The sequence below is a fragment of the Myxocyprinus asiaticus genome, chromosome 29, assembly GCF_019703515.2.
Source record: "Myxocyprinus asiaticus isolate MX2 ecotype Aquarium Trade chromosome 29, UBuf_Myxa_2, whole genome shotgun sequence".
NCBI classification, from domain to species: Eukaryota; Metazoa; Chordata; class Actinopteri; order Cypriniformes; family Catostomidae; genus Myxocyprinus; species Myxocyprinus asiaticus.
The window spans coordinates 29,722,599-29,736,667 of NC_059372.1; the positions used below are offsets into that span (position 1 = coordinate 29,722,599).

At 38.7% G+C, this 14,069-nt stretch overlaps 1 long non-coding RNA gene across 1 annotated transcript in view; it reads right to left on the reverse strand.

The window, feature by feature from the left end:
* LOC127420423 (uncharacterized) overlaps positions 1 to 12,616 on the reverse strand; it is a 29,048-nt gene extending 16,432 nt beyond the window's left edge. The window contains exons 1-2 of the long non-coding RNA XR_007893814.1: positions 12,372 to 12,616; positions 11,671 to 11,730 (exon numbers count right to left, since the gene is read on the reverse strand). This is a non-coding gene — a long non-coding RNA (uncharacterized LOC127420423). The remainder of the gene's footprint in view (positions 1 to 11,670; positions 11,731 to 12,371) is intronic.
* Between the last annotated feature and the right edge of the window lie 1,453 nt (positions 12,617 to 14,069).

Sequence of the window (14,069 nt, forward strand, 5' to 3'; positions counted from 1 at the left end):
ATAGCGGAGCAGGTTCTGGCCAGATGAAAAATACAAGGATAGACATGAAATTGTTCTTTTAATTCTTTCAAATAAATCATTATTTAAGAATTTAAGGGGGCTGCATTAAATTAGAAAACATTTTACATTATACATTTTAACATTAGATGTTAAATTTTGATTTTAGATTCACTTTTGTTTTATATAGAATCGTTCTATAGTCTATACAGCATTTAACACAATTACATCAGAAGTAACTGATTAAATTACTGAAAAATTAAGAGTAATCCCTTACTTTACCCTTTTCAATGAAATAGTAATTTAATTACAATAATTAATTACTTAGTAATGCATTACACCCAACACTGCAAATGCCATATCGGGAACTACAAGGACAAAAGGGAAGAGCCACTCATTGGTGGGTGTAGAACTCGTACAGACTGGTACGAATTCGCCACCTCGTACTATTGTAGATCAGGATCGGATTGGTATTTCCTTATCACCAGGAATATGAAAACAATTCAAATCAGCTTTTGTGTCTCTTCCACAAAAGTCACAAATATTTCAAAGTTGTGGTATGAGTTTTCCAGATATCTTAAAATCAGGGTGACCTTTAATACATAAATAATATATAATTATAATACATGTAATTAGTAGTTAACTGAAATGGGGTTTTAAAGCCTAATGCCAATACTTTAATTCAGTTAGATATAGAAAGCAATTATAACATATTATAACATGTGTATAACATGTATAGACAACACATTGTCTATATGTAATGCAATTAAATGCAAATGAGATTTACACAAAATGTCTGAATTAAAATGAAACACTAAATTGACTAAAAATATGCACTATCCATTGATACTGTATCAACATGGAAGTTCCAAGTTGGAACTGACAATATGCAGTATGACCACTTCTGTTAATAGAAACAGTTGGCCACAAATATTGGCTGAAAATATTGGCTCAGCAATAATATTTTCTATTCTCTGAGTTTATTAAACTAACATTTTGTTCATTTATATGCCAATTACAGCTTAATCATGCCCTTCATAACTGGTTAAAGATTGTTGATTTCTATATTGCTGCCCTGGAAATATTCGCTGAGCACTGACACACACATACTGTTTGATTGACAGCTTGATGGTCCCTCAGCAGTAGCACGGGGCAGGGAGGTTGGTTAAAGGGACAAAAGTTTTGGATCAAACAGCAATCTCACCGTACCACACACTCTTGAGACAAGACCTTTGATCCCTAACTCTACCTCACCAAATGCAACTGATTTACAGTGTGAACTCAAAGTTCTTTAAGGTGTATTGTATCAGTAAAATCTCATTTAAAAAATGTACTGTGCTGGCATAAGTACTGGGTTCTATCAGTAATGGAATGCCTGGACATATCAGGAAAATTTTAAATTGTGATTTTCAGGCCTGGAAACGTCATTGAAATCAATAAAATATGGAAATTTCTATAGCGAGGATATACATTTTTCTAGTTATGCTAGGCTCCAAAATATTTCAAAGGCAAAAAATGTATCTTTGTGAGTGCAACTTGTTTTCTTTTTATGCTAATAATTGCAGCTTTATTTGGTTATTTGAAGAAAATTAACTTCATAAATCTACCACCCACACTCAGGCATCCATCCAACATGCTGTCCATATGCTGCTGTATTACAATATCTCTGAAAAGCACAAAAGCTTCACATCCTGTGTTATGCTTTCCTTTCATTATGTGTAAGAACTGAGCCCAACCCTTCAGTACAGTTGTGTGTTAGGAAGACTAATAATGTTATGCTCTGTAACCTGCCTCCTTATTGCTCACTGTGATAAACTGCCCTTGATTTATCAGCATCCTCACAGTCACAACCGCATCATTCCCTGACTGCACTGCACTCAATCACTGCTTTCGACCTGACACCATCAGCCAATGTATTTTTCATAATCGCACAAATCAGGCACCAATTTATGATTTAACAAATCCGAAAACCTCCCTGGAAATATTTATTTCTATCCTCGCCGTTATTTCCGTCTGTTTCATCGCTTGGCATGTGTGACAAGTGAATCATTCTTGGAAATTATTTTATCTCTTGAAACGATTACCCATGTACAGGACCGCACTTTTAACACATAATATGCTCAAGCCAATGTGAGTATGTTTTTCTAAGTGTGGGATATTACTGCTGTTGGATCAGTTGTGATGTCATGGTACACCACTCTGTGTACTTAATGACATAATCAAATTTGAATTATTTGAACTTATTTTAGCTGTAATCGTAGCAGTGTCCTAGCAGTTAGCCCCCATGCTTTGACATATTGAGTCGTGGTGCTCAAATGGGCGACATGTGTTTGAGTCCAGTTTGCTTCATTTCCCTATCCATTTTCTCCTTCTTTTTCCCATCATTTACTATCTTTTCCATATTGTCCCTACATAAAGTAGCCAAAATTCAAATACATATAATAAATAATTACCCATTTGGTGGTCTAATTGTTCTTTGAATATTTTCTACTTTCATGATTTTGCTGAAAAGTCATAGTGGACTCCATCTGACACATCATCTCCACCCGTCACAGCGCTAGTATTGTGTTTGGCCTGTATTTAGGCTGGTTTTATGCCAGGGTTAGTAAGTGTGCAGGGATCACGTATATATGTAAATTCACACATTTCATGTAATAACTGTACATAATTGTACATACCCCTACACATATTACCACTTGCACATGTACATACGCCATTCTGTTATATGTCCTATTATTTGTATGTCTATTTATACTCTTACCTTGTTTTATATTCTGCCTCACTGTAATGTTCTGTATGCACTTGCTTCTCCTATCACCAAAAAAATAAAAATAAATAAAAACTCCTTGTGTACGTGACAATACTTGGCAATATAAGCTCATTCTGATTCTGATTGTGGTGGACCCCTTGGCCCCTACAGTCGCCTCAGTGCTGGGCTTTGGCTGTCTCAGCTCAATGGCTCAGTCAGCATTGTTGCATATTTTATGTCCTGATGAACGCTTCCACCTGCTGACACAGGAAAAGTGACAGAACAATACACCTCCCAACCCCCTCCATCCCTCGTCCAGGCAGCTTCACAGCCCGTCTGCCCGGAACACCATCATCAATCCAGCCAGCATGTCTCTCTCTTTCTCTCACATATACATTCTATTGCACATTCACACACTTCACAGCCTGACCTATCTTTTGTCTATCCCATGAATCTCCCCCCATGATTTACTTATCTATGTACATATCGCCCATTCTTAATCCCGCTCTCATCTCGGTCACTCTTTCACTCTGTCTGTATCATGGGAGGCTTATCCCACTTTCATTCTCTTTCTCTCTCTCTGTCCCATGGGAGGTTTATCCCACTTTCATTCTCTTTCTCTCCCTCTGACAAAATTTTTCTGATTTGTGAACTCTCGCCGTACTTTTTCTTACAAACCTACACACCGAAGGCCTCAAAAGACTGTAATGCCCACATTTTGGGAAATAATCAATACCTATACCGTGCACATTTTCTAGTGATTATGGCAGCAGTAATTAATTAAATAACGATCAAATGGTGGAGAAGAACATTATAGCCAGGCATATATCCAGACACGCAGTGTTGTCAAGCTAACTTTCAGCATTATAAAGCTGATTCAGGTGCTTGCATGATAGTGGTTGAGCGATGCTGTACAGTCATAGTAAAGTATGGCAGATCGCTGTAGTCTGCTGCATTTTCCACAACCTAATACTAAGAACTGACCTGCAAGTTCAGGAATTGCACTATGCAATTGCACTCAGCACACATTTTTGGGCTTGTTTCACTGTTACCTGATTTGCATAATACTTTCAGTGAATTGGGTGCTTAAACAGTGCAGACAATATGGGAAATAAATATTGTTATCAGTGCGTGCAATTCATTCTTAGTGAATTCCCCTCACAGATCTAGTCAGGCTTAGCTCAACTTGTTGTTTGGTGTAGCCAGTGCTTCCTCCTATGTGATTGTTGGTCTCAGTGGACGTGCCTTACCGGGTCTGACCATCACAGAGCTTCCCGTAACACAGTCTACAGGCTCTGTGTGTGTGTTTGAACCCAGACATTCAGACTCTACTCTGACCTGCTGCTAAAGGCTAAGTGACTATCACCCAGCAATTCTTACACACACACACACACACACACACAAACACACACTCGATACAAAAACAGGACAGCTGGGCCTGTCTATCCAAAAGTTCCATGTACTTAGGTACATATTTACATTTGTTAATAACGTGCAGAAAGACGCTAGCAGAGGAGAGCCAGAGTCAAAGCAGCCCTGAATATTGATATAACACGTCAGTTTTAAGTGCAGTTTTAAGCCTGTTGGAGATTTCACCTGTGCACACTTCACACTTTTTCTACTCAGGGCGTTATGTAGATATTTATTATGGTTATTGTTATAGATCATTGCCATGCAGATTGTATGTTCATCGTACTGCTACGTCTCCTCTAGAAACATTTCAAAACCTGCAAATAAGGACTGAACCAGCTGAGAAGCATAACTAGATAGAAAGCACACTACATAACCAATTCATTCCCAGTCATATTTCTCTTATACTATTGGCCCTAAGATTTTGAATGGAGGAGATTACTGAACCATTTCAGAAGTATAGAGCAGAGGTCATCATAATCAGTTGTATGAAAACTGGGATGTTCAAGTTGATCCAGGGCAGCAGGAAACCATAGACATATCTGTCTGGCAGTTCAGGCAAGTCAAAGGAACTGGACTTGGCTATAAATAATTTTGAAGATGTTTCACCAGACCAGCTTCACTAGTATCATCACCGCCCCCCCCCCCCCCTCTCTCTTCCTCCTCAATTTTATTCATTAGTAAGCATTTGTTCACTGCACCATCTGAACTGCTGTCTGTGTTTTTTTCGACATGAGGCGACCAGTTTGATTACTCCATACAAACACAAGCACTTCTGCAATTCCTGCATCACGTCACCCTGAACATCATCCATTTATAACTGATTTCATAGTACTATATAGTAGCTTATAACCAGAAAAATAAGAGGCCAGGGCTATTATTTTTGTAACTACCAGTTTTGATGACACTACTCTACAATCAGCAGGATTTTCTCAAATTTTGACATTCAGATGCTTGAACACACCTAGACACAACTATTCACACAACTGCATATATATTGCATAGATTTGCAAAAATGCAACATTCAAACCTACAGAAAAATGTAGAGTTCCTTATAAATGTTCTTTAAACCCTTAAGAATGTGGGTGTGCGTGCATGTGTGTGTGTGTGTTCCTCAGCCCCGTTTTTTCTCTCACCTGGGATACATACTTCTTTACATTCCATAGCTGCTCTTGTTCATATGGGCATATAAAGAAGTATGTCTACCAAGCAGATATATGGGCATATGGACGAATTTACAGTGGCATCTTGCGACCCTTGTAATCTCTAAATACAGTCGTTTAAGGGGCAAAGCCCCACTTAATCTAAAACATAACGATCATTAATGTCTACCAATACCCTCTTATTCTAAATATATGCAGTCCCACAGCACACACACAGCTATACATGGAAGTCCTTTGCACTTTTCAAACTTTGTGCAATTTACATTATTGTCATGCAGATGTCACAGGATGGCACAGTTAATTTTGTGTGCAAAAAGTGATTTCTTTTTGGCAATTATGTCTCAGCAAAGGCGGTTTCTTACCATTTGCATGGTCCTTTGGCTTTACAGGTCAGGTCAGGATTTGTACACATCATTACACTTAAATAAACCAGCTTATTTATCAAATCACAAGAATATGTTGAAGAAAATCAGAAGAGTCAGTTTTCATTTTTACACTCAAAGGCAGACAGCTTGCTGTTAATAAATAATAAATAAATAAATAAGAGTATGCATTTACACCTTTTTCCAGACTCACTCCACCCTTATAGATTTGAAAAAAATAAAAAATAAAAAATTCTTGTTCTTCACCCTGAAAAACTGCATTGCTGTACATACACCCACACACAGACACCTAGCAGTATGTGCTAGTTTAACTGGAAGAGCAGTTTTTCACTTAGTTCTACGCAGACCACAGCCACACACAATTCACCTTGACTGTCAGCCTGAGAGGTACAGCTGCAGCAAGAGAAAAGAAGAGAGAGAGAGAGAGAGAGAGAGAGAGAGAGGGGGTTTTGTGCTTACCTAGTGGGTAGCTATCAGGTAGAGTCCCCCATCTTCAGATGGGCCAATGCACCACAAGGAGGACTAAAATAATAAAGGGCGAACAGAAAGAAGTGCAATAGCTTCCTTTGCCTCTCTCCTACTCTTAAGTGTCCCAGGTGCTGCCTCTGCAGTCTTTCTCTCTCTCTCTCTCTCTCTCTCTCTCTCTCTCTCTCTCTCTCGGTTCTGGGATCTGAGTCTTTCTTTTTCCTCACATTCTCTCATTCTGTCTTACACTCTCTTTCTCTCCTCCCCTTCTCTGTCCCAACTCTTTCTTCCACTGTCACACCTCATACACACATGTAGTGAGAAAGTTTAAGTCTAAGGAGGGCTGCTCTGTACCTTGATCCTCTGAAGTGTGGAAATGAATGGAGGACACATGTGCTCAACGCTGACCTGCCCTTTCTGCATCTCTCCTGCCCAGCTGTCTCTCTATCTCTCTCTCAGTCTCTCTCTCTCTCTTTATTTCTCTCTCTCTCTCTCTCTCTCTCTCTCTCTCTTTCTCACTCACTCTCTCTCTCATCATTCATAATGCACAGCCTATAGAGGTAGTACACTCCTCCTCCTAATTCACTCTCTACCATTACCCCTCCCCTCTCTCTCTCACTGACCCTTGACACATCACACTGTCTCTCTTACCTTTTCACTCTCTCTCTCTCTCTCTCTCTCTCTCTCTCTCTCTCTCTCTCTTTTCCTATTCCAGAATAATACGCAGAGACAGCTATTAGTAAGCTATACATACTGTTGGTTGATTTTACCAGAAAGTGTAAAGTGATGGTGGGGTGGTGGTGGGAAAACCTGCATTGATTAAGCGATCAAACAGTTAATAAATAAAGCAAATAATATGTTTTATTTTAGGTAGGGATGAACAATTAATTTAAATAAAATCCAAATCACAATATGATGCAGTGTGATTATTAAACTGCAAATTCTGCAATTTATTTAAAGAAATAAATAGTATGCGCGTGTTGCTCGCTGCGCTTACTATATGTGCACAGCTCTGTTCTTTGTAGTGTTATGCATACTTTTTACACTTTAAATTTACAGCACTTTAGATTAACTAATTTCACATTCGTGTACTTCCAAATATGCATGGCCACTACAAGTTATTGTCTAAATCTGAAGTAACTTCTTAACTCTAGTTTTGTGTGGACAGAAGAATGGATGAGAGCATTTCTCTGCATTATAAGGCCATTGTCAACTCTATTACAAACTTTCAGTGTACTGCCAAAATAAAAGTTACTGCCAAAATAAAGGCTAAATTCCGCATGAAAAAATGACAAAATGGTACTGTTTCATAATAATAATTATAGTTGTTGTTTTTTAATATTACACTAAAAATATTTACACAATAATTTCTTAACTTAATGCTAACTTCCAAAAAATAATGAAGAAAAGTGGTCTAAAACCCTATCACAAAGTCGACAAAAATAAGTACGCAGTGAAAGATACAATGTGAAGATGATGTGAACCTGTTTTTTCCCCTCTATGTTTCAATATACTTTTTATTTATTTAGTTTGGTTCTTTTTAAGAGGACTCAAATGTAAACACCCTTTCTTGAACAGTATTTCTACTGGCAGAAAAGTGTGTTTGCCCATGACTTAATTTTGGTCAAAAGAAAACACTTACTAGTTGTGCATGTGTGTGTGTGTGTGTGTGTGTGTGTGTGTGTGTGTGTGTGTGTGTGTGTGTGTGTGTGTGTGTGAGTGAGTGAGCAGGTTTAGGTGGTTTACAAGGACTTTTTTTTAGGTTACAAACTGGTAATTACAAGGGTATTATGTTATAAATGTGGTTTATGAGGACATTTCTAGTGTCCCCATAATTCAAATCTCTTAAAAAAACATACTAAACAATGTTTTTTTTGAAAATGTAGAAATGCAGAAAGTTTTTTGTGAGGGTTAGGTTTAGGGGTAGGGTTAGGGGATAGACTCTATAGTTTGTACAGTATAAAAATCATTATGTCTATAGAGAGTACTCAGAAGGATAGCCACACCAACATGTGTGTGTGTGTGTGTGTGTGTGTTGGGAGAACTTCCTTTGCCTGAAAACCCCCTCTGCTCTCCTTCCTACACCAATCAATACCAATTTATAAGCAAATGCTGCTCAGCTGACTTGCCCCTTTAATTAATTAGGCCATCGCTGATGTCACTTCACTAATGAAGCCCTTCACAAGAGTGTTAAGCAAATCTGCAGAGGGTTAGTTTGTGTATGCCAGTGTATGTGTGAGAAGGAAAGGACAGGAAAAGTGTTTTCCCACCTGCCTTGTTAAAAAAGACAAAGATTATGAGGATAAGGGAGAGAGATTGTAGGAATATAAGAGGAAAGGTAAAAACATAAGTGTTGTAGGGTGGCCATATTCAAAGAGTATGTGTGAGTGGGTGTGTGATGCTGTGTATGATATGTGACTGATAATTACAGCAAAGGACAGTCAGGGGAGGAACAGACCACTGTCTCATATCCAATACCACCATGTGGTTTATAACACCGTCTGGCTAAATCCTTAATGGAACAATCCCCTTCATTAATTACTTTTGATCCAGCTTAGATAAGAAAATATAAAAAAAAAAAAGATGAATAGTTACTATAGAAAGAGAAAAATACAGAGGGATTGTATGTGAATGATCTGATACTATCTTAAAAGCAGTAGCCTACATGCTGTGCGCACTGTAGATGAGACTGCAAAGGTGTACGGCACAAGTCATAGCTTGCATACAGAACAGGACATATTTACGCATGTGATCAGAGCTGCTCCTCCCATCACACTCCACATGTCCCACAATCCACTGTCTGTCTGGTGCCCACACAGAGGCATCTCAGTGTGACCACAATATGTTACAGTACATTTATTCTGTCATTGGATTAAGTTGCATATTGAAAAGGTTATTACTTTTTTGGTGAATCAACTATCATGACAGCTCAGTTAGGACAGTAGAGCAACCATACTTTGTTCTTTTTCATTAAGTTCTGCTTTATTCTATTCTATTCAGATAATAAAAATACTGTGACTTTTAGGTTATGTCCACACTAATGTTTTCGTTTGAAAACGCATTGATATTGCATTGACTCATTGACCTCTCATCCAAACTAGGATAGCATTTCCTTTTATGAAAATGGAGCGTTTAGAAAACGTTCTCCATTACAACAACATTTTCAAATGATATTGGATTAGTGGAGATGTGGCCTAACAGCAGTGACACAAATAAGTACCAAATCTTGCTAATACACTTTAAGATAATGGCAATTTATATATATATATATATATATATATATATATATATATATATATATATATATATATATATATATATATATATATTTATATTTATAAGTGTGTAATTTATGCACAACTGGTGTCACCAAACGGACTTGCAAAAATAACGATTGTTTGATGTTTCCCAAACAGTTCCCCTGTTTGCAATTTTTTAGACAAACAGATAGTCCTGTCCCAAACTCCACTGGTTGAGCCAAAGTAGCTATTTCAGGCCGATCAGGATTCATAAACAAACAGAGATATTAGACTGTAAAAAAATAGTGACTTTAACAGCAGTTACACAAGTAGCAAAATCTTATTAATGCACTTAAAGTTGATCAAAATTTTATAAATCATTTGAGTAATGCAATCATTTGAAATCATTCAATAATAACAAATTTGATTAGTATTTCATTTTCTGTCTGAATGAATGAATTATAAGCTCATTGCCAGAGGCAGTGATGGGTTGCTAACAGCTAATTGCTAAGAACACCATACCTCTTCTCTCTGCATCAGCACTGCCCTCTGAGTAATTAAACCAAAAGTCCTCATCATAAATCAACCCACTTCCCCTATTTCACCCACCTCTTCATACCTCCTTTTTGTGTAAATCAACCCCTATGACCCTAGTTCGACACATGTTCAAGTCACGGCCAGCACTTCATACGACCCATCCCCCGGCCCCACCAGACTTGACTAACTCAACACCAGATATAGCACCATTACCAGGAAATAGACGCAGACGCCAGTCAACACACATATACTTCAGAAGCAGGTGTACCATTCCTGTGTCTATCTGAACATCCAGAGCTTCACAAAGCTCCATGCACCAGCAACAGCTGCTCCATCCTGATGTCACCTGATCCATCCTAGCTCCTGTCCACTCCACATTTAAACATGACTGACAGCCCAGGGCCTAATGCCAGTCCGCAAGCCATCAAAATAAAATTAGAAAAAGATAAGTAAGCATCTCCCTGGCCCTCACCTAACAGCTAAATTGCAGTGTCAAGGGCTAACAGTTGTGGACACACTACACCAGTGGTTATCAACTGGTGGGTCACAAAAGGAGATGTTAGGCAGAATGACAGTGTCAGTAACCATTCACTTTCTTTCACCATTTTCAACCATTTTTTTTTTAATTTTTTTTTATGGAAAAAAGATGCAGTGAAAGTTAATGACGACTGAGGCTCACATTCTGCCTAATATCTCCTTCTATGTTCCACAGAAGAAGGGAATCTCTTTGGAGTCTGTCATCTGTCTCATGGTAGAAGCTTGCCAAATTAGGCAGATGCCAACATGGACAAATTGCATGATATTTCCTCACCCTCAAAAACCATGTACAAACTTCCCAAGGCAAAAAAAAAAAAAAAAAAAAATGACCATGACAACATTCAACAGGGTTCCCACGTTCATGGAAAACCTGGAAATATCAGGAAATTTTAGGCCTGGAAAAGTCATGGAAATTTCTATAGTGAAAATAATTAGATTTTAGAGAGTGCAGTCTCTATAAAATATTTGTTTATAAAAATCCTTATAGAATAATCTGATCAACTGGAAAAAAATAATGGCAAAATAATGGCAAAATCAAAAGGTTTGCGATATCTGATTCAATAGAACACTTGCTGCAAGGATTAACATGGTTTTTAAGGACCACATTGTGTTTTTTTTTTTTTTTGTTTTTTTTGGTGAATTTTTGGCAGCTGAGAACATGAAACCATTTTTGTTTACTTTTGCACAATAAACAATTTTGTGTTGGGTTGCAACTTATCCAATGTAAAATCAGGGTCCTGAAGCAAAAGCAGTTGAGATCCACTGCACTAAACCATACTTTTAGAAGTCTTTTAAAATGTTTTTAAACACACTAAGAAAAAACTAAAGGTAGTATGTGAATATTGTTCAAAGGTCACTCAAGTTTGTGATAGTCTAATGAAATGAAGAAGGTATTTGCATGTTTTCACAGTCCTAAAGGACTCTGCAATGCTCCAGGTCGTAGCTTGGGTCTCCATCACCAGTTACAGTGTAGAGTTGCTAGCCTTGCATGCTAGCTCTGCTGCTAAAACTACTTTGACAATAGCCTGATGGCTAAACATGCTGACTATGATTGCTCCTCTTTCATCCACACGCACACACCGATACATCTACACAAAAGCAGAGACACAGACAGGGTGAAACTTGGTGAAACACACACACAGACACACTTACGCATATGCATGTATTTACTCACAAACACACATACTCACCGGGGAGAGGCAGCTCATGTGTGGATCTAAGAGGCAGGAGGACTGTCCGTTTCCAAGCAGCTGATTCAGCATTTGAGAATTTGAGGATGAAAGGAAAGAGAGAGAGAGAGAGAGAAAGGATGGAAGGGAGGGGTGGTGGACAGATAGATAGAAAGAAATAGATGAGGAAAAAAAGAAATGCAGAGCATTGCAATCAGTACCGGAGTCTTCTCGCCTCTTCATACGGCGCAAAAAGAATAGCATATTAAGGAAAAATTCGCACAGAAGTGACCGGGTCAGATAAAATGGACCCAGCCAGTTAAAAAGACCTCTGCTTATCTCAACAGAGTGAGCAGAACCTATACCCACACCTCCTCACCTGTCCTGAGAGAGGGATAGAGGCAGAGAGCTACATATAGAGCTACACCCAATACCAGCTGAAACTAGAGTAGGAGAAAGTATAGACAGTATGCTGACAGTACTAAATTAGAGACACAGCCAGAGAGAGATGGAAAGAGAGGAAAAGGCATCAAATGAAAGAGACAGAGGAGAGACAAGAGAAAAAGTCTGAAGAAATAAAGAAACACAACAAGGTCACCAGAATGTGTTAAACAGAAGGATAGGAAAAGTGAGGAATTAAGAATAAAGGTAGAAATAGCACCAAAGATGATGCTGTGTCTCATTGACCCATTTGTCCAAATGTTCTTCACATTTGCTCTTACTTTATATTCCATTTTGCCAGACAATTCTGTCCATACTTTGTCTGCCAAACCAGTAAAGGATGAGACCCATTCAAAAATGTCCTATCACATGAGAACGCTGAGCATTACGGGGGAAAAAATTAAGTCATCAGTACGACCATGTTGAATCTTCAAAACCCCACGTCACACTTCAAAAACAGCCAGTGTTGGCTTAAAAAATAGCTGAACGTCATAATGTTGACTTCAGACATAATATATAACGAACGTGTGGACAGGAAAAACGGAGAGTTTGCAGAGGGGCTGGTCAGAAAAGCCTCCCACTGTTCCAAAGCTTTTATACCCCGAGGGTCAAGGCAAAGAGGAGCCCCCCTGGCCCTGCACCCACTCCCCTACTCTCTCTGGCCTTATTTAGTGAAGCAGGGTAAAAAATAGCCCTTCAAGTGCTGCTTCCTGCTCTGATCCTGTAGGAGGTGGAGCCACTGGAAGGTGGGGCTTGCATTAAGGGGAGGGGCTAGTGTTGATTAACCAATTGTGAATTGCGAATGTCGAGGATGGCTAACCTCACAGTCCATCACTCAGACAGTTGACTGCTTTTTCTTTTGTTGATGTCATTTGAACATCTCCCTTTGTTTTACCTTTATTTAACTTTTTTTTTTTTTCCCAGCTCTGCTAATAGAAATAGAATCTGCCCCACCCCGTCCTTCCATTGGCACACCTTAAATCGCTAACACTGCCTGCCTGCACCTCCCGGCTTTCAGTCTGGCCTCTGGAGGTATTTTTAGACAGGCCAAATAAAGAGGTGCATTTAGCTTGCAGTCTCCTGCCCTGCCTTGCCCTGCCCTGCCCTGCACTACCCTGCAGTTTGGCAACTCTGTGCGCTCTGCTATCTATGGTCAGAGCCAGTGAGTTCTAAGAGAAAGCGAGAGAGCAGTAGATATATACAGAGTGAAGCAGTGCCTATGTGTATCGGATTAACAGAATGCGATGTCTGTTATCTTTTGTTTGTTTGTTTATACGTTACCGCAATTAGGGAAGAGTGTCAAATTGAGTCACATAATCCACTACTGTTTGCCGAGCAGAAAATCTTGTTTGTGAATTTATTAATTTATTGATTGAATAATTGACTGATGCGTGTTTAATTATTTGCTCAGTGATTTTTGCAGTTGTGCTGTTTACAGTCGTGCCAGTCTTTTGTTATAACACAGCAGTACTAGAATAGCGCAGCCCAAAATTCTGAGACCTCTAGTATTGTGAAAAGCACTATTTAAATTTGAATTGAATTATTTCTACAGTATTATGAAGAGAGATTATTGACATCTAAGAGAGAGAGAGAGAGAGGATGAGAAAGGAAAAGATGGATGCAGACAGTAAAATGAAGAGAACCTCTCAGAACTAAGCAGGGCAGTGGAAGGAGGTAAAGAAAAGAAAATTATTGATTTCCACCTTAAAAGGGCAATCTCCACAGCTCAACTGCTCTTGGGGGAAAAAAAGAAAGTGTGTGTGAACTAAATGTGTGTGTCTTTTAAGGTACAGTAAATGCATTATAAAAGAGTAAACGAGAATCTGCTGTCTCACAATGGTGCCACTTGGACAATGTTCCCCATATTTCTCTTTCTTTCATGACTATCTATCTATCTATCTATCTGTCTGTCTGTCTGTCTGTCCGTCCGTCCGTCCGTCCGTCCGTCCGTCCGTCCGTCTATTCGTCTTTGTGTTATT